This window comes from Rhyacophila brunnea, unplaced genomic scaffold (assembly GCF_057557595.1).
Source record: "Rhyacophila brunnea isolate RB1 unplaced genomic scaffold, BYU_Rbru_1.0 scaffold_13, whole genome shotgun sequence".
Lineage (NCBI taxonomy): Eukaryota > Metazoa > Arthropoda > Insecta > Trichoptera > Rhyacophilidae > Rhyacophila > Rhyacophila brunnea.
In genome coordinates, this window is record NW_028232785.1 from 19754720 (window position 1) to 19763677 (window position 8958).

General features: G+C 34.7%; 1 long non-coding RNA gene across 1 annotated transcript; it reads right to left on the bottom strand.

Annotated features, from left to right (window-relative positions):
* Nucleotides 1-214: 214 nt before the first annotated feature.
* LOC147076843 (uncharacterized) lies at nt 215-7605 on the bottom strand. The gene is made up of 4 exons (XR_015069715.1): nt 7414-7605; nt 3558-3662; nt 3132-3236; nt 215-1794 (listed from the first exon to the last, which is right to left on the bottom strand). It is a non-coding gene; the product is annotated as an uncharacterized LOC147076843 (long non-coding RNA).
* Between the last annotated feature and the right edge of the window lie 1353 nt (nt 7606-8958).

The following is an 8958-nucleotide window of genomic DNA, read 5'->3' on the forward strand; positions in this document are numbered from 1 at the left end:
AATGCAAAAAAATCTCAGTAGGTACTAAATATGTTGCCAAACGTCACGAGCAATAAGTTCACAAGTTAATTTATCTCCGCAAAAATGGTTTCTCATTTCGGCACATATTTATTTTATACAAATGTGTTTTTTAGATCAGTTTATGATCTGCACACAGAATATAACACTAGACATATATATAATACTTATTTTTAAACTATTTAAATATGATCCTTATTGATATAAAAACAGAAGCAGGGAATACATATACATACATACATAGCAAGTAATCAATTGGTTGTCACAACTAAGAATTCGTTTGAGAGTCTATCTAACTGGAAAATGTACATTTGTAATGACATAATGTACATTATAGGGCTTTTTACCACTATGAACCACTTTATGCATTTTAAAGTTATTAGATATTACAGTTTTGTAATCAAAAGAATAGCAAGTGAAAGGCTATTCACTACTATGAACCATTTTATGTTTCCTTAAGCTAGCAGGAAGATTGCATCTATAATCACAAGAGTCGCAAGTGAAAGGTTTTTCACTACTATGAGTCAATTTATGTATTTTTAACCTACTAGATGTCACAGTTTTGTAATCACAAGAATCGCAAGTAAAAGGTTTTTCATCACTATGAATCAATCGATGTCTTTTTAAATGACTAGATGTCACAGTTTTGTAATCACATGAATCGCATTGAAAAGACTTTTCACCACTGTGAATCATTTTATGAATTTTTAAGTAACGGGAACTTGCACATTTGTACTCACATGAATCGCAATTAAAAGGCTTTTCACCACTATGACCCATTTTATGTACTTTTAAGTAACGGGCACTTGCACATTTGTACTCGCAAGAATCGCATTTAAAAGGTTTTTCACCACTATGAACAATTTTATGAATCCTTAAGTTAGCGGAATAATTACATTTGTAATCACATAACTCGCATTGAAAAGGCTTTTGACCACTATGAACCAATTTATGTATTTTTAAGTTGCTAGATGATGCAGTTTTGTAATCACAAGAATCGCAAGAAAAAGCTTTTTCTTCACTATGAATCAATATATGTCTTTTTAAATGGCTATATGTCACAGTTTTGTAATCACATGAAACGCATTTTAAAGACTGTTCACTACTGTGAATCACTTTATGTGTTTTTAAGTAACGGAACCTTGCACATTTATAATCACAAGAATCGCATTTGAAAGGCTTTTCACCACTGTGAACCATTTTATGACTTTTCAAGTAACTGGAACTTACACATGTGTACTCACAAGAATCACATTCAAAAGGTTTTTCACCACTATGAATCATTTTATGAACATTCAAATTACCAGATGTCACAGTTTTGTAATCACAAGAATCGCATTTGAAAGTTTTTTCACCACTATGCACCATTCGTGTTCTTTTCAAGCTACTTGTACGACTTAATTTAGTTATATTACATTTGTTATCGTTGATTTTACATTTACTTTTATCATTACCATGTGAAGAATTGTCATGCAAATTCTTGTGGTTCAATAGATTACGTTCAGAATCGAAATAAGCAAAACACACACCGCATACATAATTCTTTTTATGAAATAAAGCTCTATTTAACACCAGACAGACTTCTTTATCAGTTGCGATAGTAATTTCCTTTTTGATTTCTATGAATGGCATAGCGAACTGAATCTCAGACATGTCAGGTTGTCTATTCTGAGATTGATGCAATTTTATTTCCCCGGTGATATCTACAGATAATTTATTATTTTGAATGCCAATTGAATCAATGTCTCTTTCGTGTTTCAAGATCAATGGTGTCTCCTGAAAATCAAAATTAATGAGTGGTAAATGAAAAGTTAAAACTGCTTAGGTTAATAGAAAAGAATTCGCAACAGTTAGACCAATAATGAATTCCATTTTAATGGAAAAATCTGATAATATCACAATTAATAATAATTGTCATATTTTGAATTCATTAGTTGTCTAAGAGCCGAGCCACACCGGGCGACTCTCAATCCCCATACACAAATAGGTGTTTCAGCATAATAATATCTGTGGTGAGCCGTGTGCGTTGGACGGCTTGCCTCGAGCGTGTATTGGCTGACGACACAATTACGTCATGTCGTCGGGTGACTAATATCACTAGTAAGAACATAGGGCTGCAGAGAGGCAGCCAATAATAAAAATAAAAATGAATGTACACGCAAGTATGCAAAAAAATACGTTCTCTCCGCAGCGTGGCTGCCGCCGACTTGCAGGCGACCAAGGCAGTCAATAAATAATAATAATGAATGTACGTACTTACGCAAGTATGCAAAAAATAATAAATATAATGGCGTGGCTGCCCGTGACTAATCGCCTGGTGTGGCAGCACTCAATACATAGCTATATGTTTTCATACATCGCTACCGGTCGCCCGACCAGTGAGACCGCGAGACCAGACCGAGCGCAAGAACGAGATTTTACTGATCGCCCGACTTTATTGCTTGCGCGACTACTGGGGGACCAGGTGTGGCATGGTCCATATAACTGCATGCATCGGTCTGGTCTCGGCGACTGGTCTCGAGACCAGAGTCGCCCGGTGTGGCTCGGCACTAAAAGAACGGACCGAAAATCCTAAACAAACATACATACTACTAATAATACCAGTACCGTTGTTGATTTTAGTACACACAGCAAACCACAAGGCGAAGCAAAAGATAGGCGACAATTCGATTCGTACTGGATTTACTTAGTTATTAAGGTGAAACATCAGTGAAACGGCAAATAATTTTAAACTATATGCGCGACGAAATTTTGGACTCGCTGCCATTCGGAGAGACAACCTCGAGCTGGAAACACGTCAATTGGCGTCGTGATGGCGACGGGCGTATTAATTCTTAAATCGTGTAAAGATGACTAAAAACGTTACCCATTTACTTTAAAAGAAAACATGTCAATGAATATATTATTATTGTTACTGATAGAACAATAAACAGAACATTAAATGGACACATGATGGATTTATATGCGTCATTTGCACCCGCGACCCGCAATCCGCGCATCGCCTAGCCACGATCTTTTTAGACCGTGCCTCAACTGAGGTATAGCCTTAATAAAACTATTAAAGTCCCTATGAAGAAAAACCCCAAAAGCACATGTATGTACAATATAAGTACCTGTTTAACCGGATAGTATTCTGAATAAGAACATCCAGGTAGCGGATCCTCATAGCTTAATGGACGCATTGTGCTTTGAACATACACGGTTTTGAAGTCATCTTTCTGAAAACAGTAAGAGGACACTAAAGATATGAAATTATATATATTTATATATATATATATATAAGATAATCAAACATAATATCTTCACAGACAAATTACAAAAGAAATTTCCAGCCGTACCAGGCGGATGAAAAGATTGAAAATTTACACTGATACTCTTCGTTGGCTTGTGATCGACGATCGGAGTAAAAGATTGCATCAAAGGTGTTTAAACAAGGTGGCAAGTCAATTTAAGCAATAATTCATCATTATCAGTGACAAAGCACATATATTTTTCGTTTAAACCCTAAAAGTACATGTATGTCCAAGCAATCAATATACCTGCTTCACGGGATTGTATTCTGAGTAAGAACATCCGGGTAATGGATCTAACTGGACTGATGGACGTATTGTGTTTCGAACAAACTCAGCATTGAAGTCATCTAGCTGAAAACAATAACTACAATAAAATTGTAATGTAAACTAATATATAACATTTATATAATATAAGTGGGACCTATATGTTAGCCCGTGATTGGAATAGGAGGTTCCATGACTAAACAGAACATGACAAAACAAAACAGAACAGCCAGATAAATTGAAGATGACATTGATCATTGAGCATTGGCTAATAATACCTGGCAAGCTAATAAAAAATTGCATTATTTTCAAATTAACGATTTCGTAAGAAAATGTATATTTATACCTAATAAACAATTGATAATTTCACTTGAGAATTGAAAATTTTTAAAAAAGAAAGTATGTGTCTTTCGTTTATAAACTTAAGTTTTATAAATATTTAATTAATAAATAGAATCAGAAAAATAAATGTTTTATTTTTCCTCTGGCTGTTCTGTTTTGTCATGGTCTGTTTTGTCACTGTTCTATTTTGTCACCGTTCTGTTGTCACCGTTCTGTTGTCATGTTCTATTTTGTCACGTTCTGTTTTGTGCGGTTACCGAAATAGGAATATTCGGACCATTGGGGTGAAAGTTTGTATCGAAGGCGTTATAACCCATGGTATACCAATAAAATGTTAAATAGGGAAACAATTGTCACAATCAATCGCTGTCGAGCGGACTATTATAATCTTGTCTCATCCCTGGCTCGCTTGGGTATAATAAATGAGCCTGGTTGACAGTGCGGAAGTGAGATTGAAGATTTTAATCACGTTGTTTGTATGATACCCAGAGACAGCGGCTTCTTAAAGATCTAAGTATACAAAAGTACCAATTGCCACTGGATCTTGCGATATTTTTAGCTCGGCCGAATATCAAGGCGTTTCAGTGTGTCCAAGTGTTTCTGAGTGAGTGTGGCCTACAAGTTTAAATTGTTTTTGTTCTTTATTTTCCTCTCCTGTACATTTGTATTGTAATAACTGTATGAGTAATTATTGTAATAATATGTATTAACAGTGTATGTTTAAAAGTAAAGCTAAATAAGACTCAATTGAGACATCGTAGCTTATTATTAAATAAAAAAAAACAAAGTGACAGATAATTTAAGCAGTAATTCATTATTATCAGTAACAATGCATTTATATTTTTTGTAATATTCAAGTTTTTTTAATTGAAAGAAACTTCATTAAAATTATCATTAATTTATTGACAAACACTACCCTCGATTGTCAAGAAAACTTGTCAAACATACCTACATAACTTGAAAACATCTGACATATGCATACCTAATAGAAAAACTGTTTTTTGAAAAGATATTATTATGTCCGACGGAACTTGAACCTGTGACCACTTGATGGAAGACCAATGTGTTTGACCAATTAAGCTACGGACGTTATATCTAATAAAAACGAAAATATCAAGTCAGCAGTTTTTATATGAAATGCTCACCTGTCAAATTACCTATGTTATTGTTAGCAAGCGGACTTTGCTTTTTAAATCAAGATGTTAATTAAGTGTCTTAATTATTTACCGACGCCCAGATCATTCCAAATTTTAATTATAGCGTACATGCACTTGCTGATAATTTTAGAAACTATTCCTTTTGGTTACATGTAAATTGTACGTAAAACATTTCATCGTATCAGCCTGGATCATTATTATCGGAAAGAGATGACCGAATACTATACGGTATCCAATTATATTAGATTCAGTAAAAATTAACATTAATTCAATTTTCATAACCGACTTTCGCAAAATTCATGAATTCAAGAATGAAAACCTAACCTAACCTAACAAATAATTCAGTACATCGGCTACTTTCAAAATTGGTTAGCCTTAACCGAAAATAAACGTGTTTTATTTAGACATGAATTTGTCTCAGTGCCGACGGGTAAAAGAGGTTATACGGTCTTTAATATACAACCATATATTATTTCCGATACAACTTTTCATGTTGAAGTGTGATATGGCAAACTGCGTACCTACCTACATACGAAATTCCGAACACGATTCCTCGTTATATTATATATTATTCAACGAATAATTCACAATATCCGAGTAGAAAACATACCAAAGTGTTCAGTGTGGGTAATAGACCTAGGTACAAGAAAAAATCTTTTGTATAGGTAGTGACTTGTACCTGTCAAATGGAAAGAAATAGTTCTCCTTTATCAATAGGTTCGTATCATTCAACCTGAATTGAACAAATCAAATCGCACGGTTGGATTTGGGACCGTTTGGTAGAATGTCCACGGAAGCGCTTTTCTGACGTTTGACAGATCATTATTAGTCTAAGAACCGTCCGAATTGGTTTGCCGTTTCATGTCAAACCATTTCTGATGGTCCGAGAACGGTTTTATTTTCAATGATATACTGAACCAAACGTCAAATCTCAACCCATTTCCGGTCTACTTTCTACTCATTCAATTTGTACGTTTATTATCTATGGTTTAGTTTGAGATTCAGGTTGAATGATACAAACGTACCTAATAGATAGCCTAGGTAGGTATTGTAACATTAAAACATGAATAGATTAGGTAGTCGATTATTTTCAAATATAATAGTACATAGGTACCTATATAGTATTTTAAAATGAAACGATCAATTTGATGAAAAGTTATAATTATAATATAAATATAGAAAATACAATGGTATATTGTTTCGTTTTCAGAAATATTATACTGTCACTCGACAAAAGGCAATATTTTTTCTAATACTTCTTACAATCAAGGTAGGTACCTAGGCAGTAGAAAGACACGTTGTTAGAATAGATTTCAGCAATAAAACATAATAAACAATGACATTATTAATGGACAACGCACACAGTACAGTAGCTAGCAAGTAAATTCGCGCATAGAGACATTCGCACATGTATAGGTAGACGTCACGCAATTACCATTATGCGATATCACGCATCGGGAATTTATAGCAAATCACCTTTATTGTAATGGCGTTAGAACAGTGTTTCTAGTGTCAATATTAATTTAAGCGAACCCGTTCGAACCGAACCATTTGGCAGACCCGACAAAAAGCATCGGGAATTTATAGCAATATCACCTTTATTATAATGGCGTTAGAACAGATTATGCCATTCGGCAGACCCGGCAAAAAAGTGAGTGTCATTTTTTTTCCAGATGCATCGTCCATATTAATGTCGTTGATAATAAGGGATCACATCGCTTTAATAACCTAATTAATCTAATTGTTCTTTCGACCATGTCCGATCCTAATAAGATCATATGGGCCTCGACAGAGTGGAGGTTTGTATTGACAGATTTTTGTTTTTACGAGAAATGGATGTCAGCCACTTGCTCAACCTATTAGGTCCATACTCTGACTCATACACAAATTGAATAACAATATGTGTACTTGCCAGACCCAGGATTCGAACCTGGGACCCTCGACTATATAGGCCGGCATTTAAGACACTCGGCCATCGTTGCAATCTAATTGTTACACATACATATTGTCAAATGTTAAAACAAGATAAAATGATTATTATCAATTTCAAATTCATTTATTTTCGACACATATGTACGACAATTTCTACAGTAAGTAGGTACATACCTAACGTCTTATTTTATTTGACAGATCTGAAATATGTCGTGACCATATCCAACCATGGCAATATTAGCCATGAGCAACAATAAGTTTACCTAGGTATATTTTATATGTAGGTAATACGTTATTTTTGTTTCGTATTATTTACTATATTTATTGGTATGGTTCAGAGTTATAAACGATAAAATAAGATGCGTAACTAAATACATTCATAAAATAAGACGTTTTTAAAAACTAACCTCAAAACCGCTGCTGGTATCGTCGATAGCCTCTTGCTTTATGTAAGCGTCAGGAATGTTTGGATGATTTGTCGGAGCATTTAACAAATGCATTATTTCAGCTTTTGAATCGCTATCAACTGGTTCGCGTTTGATATCCATGGTGTATTGGTGTGATGCGTAATTGGAACAGAAACCACCCGTAGCTGGCGTTTGGACAGCAGTTTTACCATAGACAAAGCTATTGCAGTAGTATTGCCACATTTCCCAAATATTGCAAATATTAAAATCTTTTTCTTGCCTAAGCATTATTAATACTTTACAATCAGTAAGTTATAGCCAATGTTTTGTTACTTAAACAAGATTTTTTTTTAAAACGGTAGAGGGGCGCTAAGCTTAGGGACGTCAATGATTGTGATAACTGATAACATAATAAACTATCGTTAGTAATACATTGTTTCATAGGTACGTAAAAAGACAGTGGTGTCCCGTGGGGATAGATACACCATAGCAGTGGTGGCCAAACCGTAGTGCATGCGCCAGACGTGGTGCATTGGATGATTACGAGTGGCGCATTGCATCTTTGCGCCCACTTATTCTTTTGAAGTAGGCGCCATAATTGAATCCATCTTCATATTTTCAATACCTGCTCTCAGTTCAAGTAATACAGCCTTACTCATCAGTTCGTCCCATTTTTTTGACAGATTACCATAATTGTTGGAATAAAATAAAATTAAAACTGTCCATTCTCAGTTATAAAATAAGGATTTGATTCAACTTCCACACTTGAAAGAGCAAAATGAATATGTTTCGGCTAATAGCAATTTGACCAAATTTAATATATTGAAAAAATCAAGATATTGCAAGGTCATTTGAAAGTCGTTTTCATGATTTTTCTAGAGAAAACTGCATGCTCGTAGCTATTTATAAACCCATTTTCACTGAGTGAACAAAATTTAATGCAGATGCCTAGTAACATACAGATGGAACTGATTGTTTTAAAAACAAATGCAATATTGGAAATGAAATTTGATGAGCTTTTTCCAGAACAAAATGCTTCTGACATACTTAATTAATTTCTGGCGTTCTTTACCCTGTGAACATTTCCCAGAGCTTAGAAAATTTGCAAAAAGTTATATACTCATGTTATTCATGTTGCTTGGATCGACATGAATAATGTGACAGATGTGAACAACCATTTTCACCCATGAAATTGATTAAAAGCAAAACAAGGTCGCGAATAACTGATTCAAATTTGAAGAATTCTCTGCTTCTCTCAAACAAATCTAACACCAAACATTGAAAGACTAGCAAAATCCAAACGCTCAAAAGCTCTCAGTATTCCATCTTGCTCAGTTGTCTCTCTCCCTCTCTCTCATCACATCCACCAACTGTCGTTAGGGTTGCCAACATCCTGGATCCCCGATGAATGCGAAATTGTCCCGGAAAGTTAGAGAAAACTATTCCAAAATTAAAATCGTGTCAACCCGTTAAACGTTCCTCCAACGTACCTTCCTTTCCCCACTACTATTTAGACACGTCAGTCCCTTCTCGTCAGCTGAATGC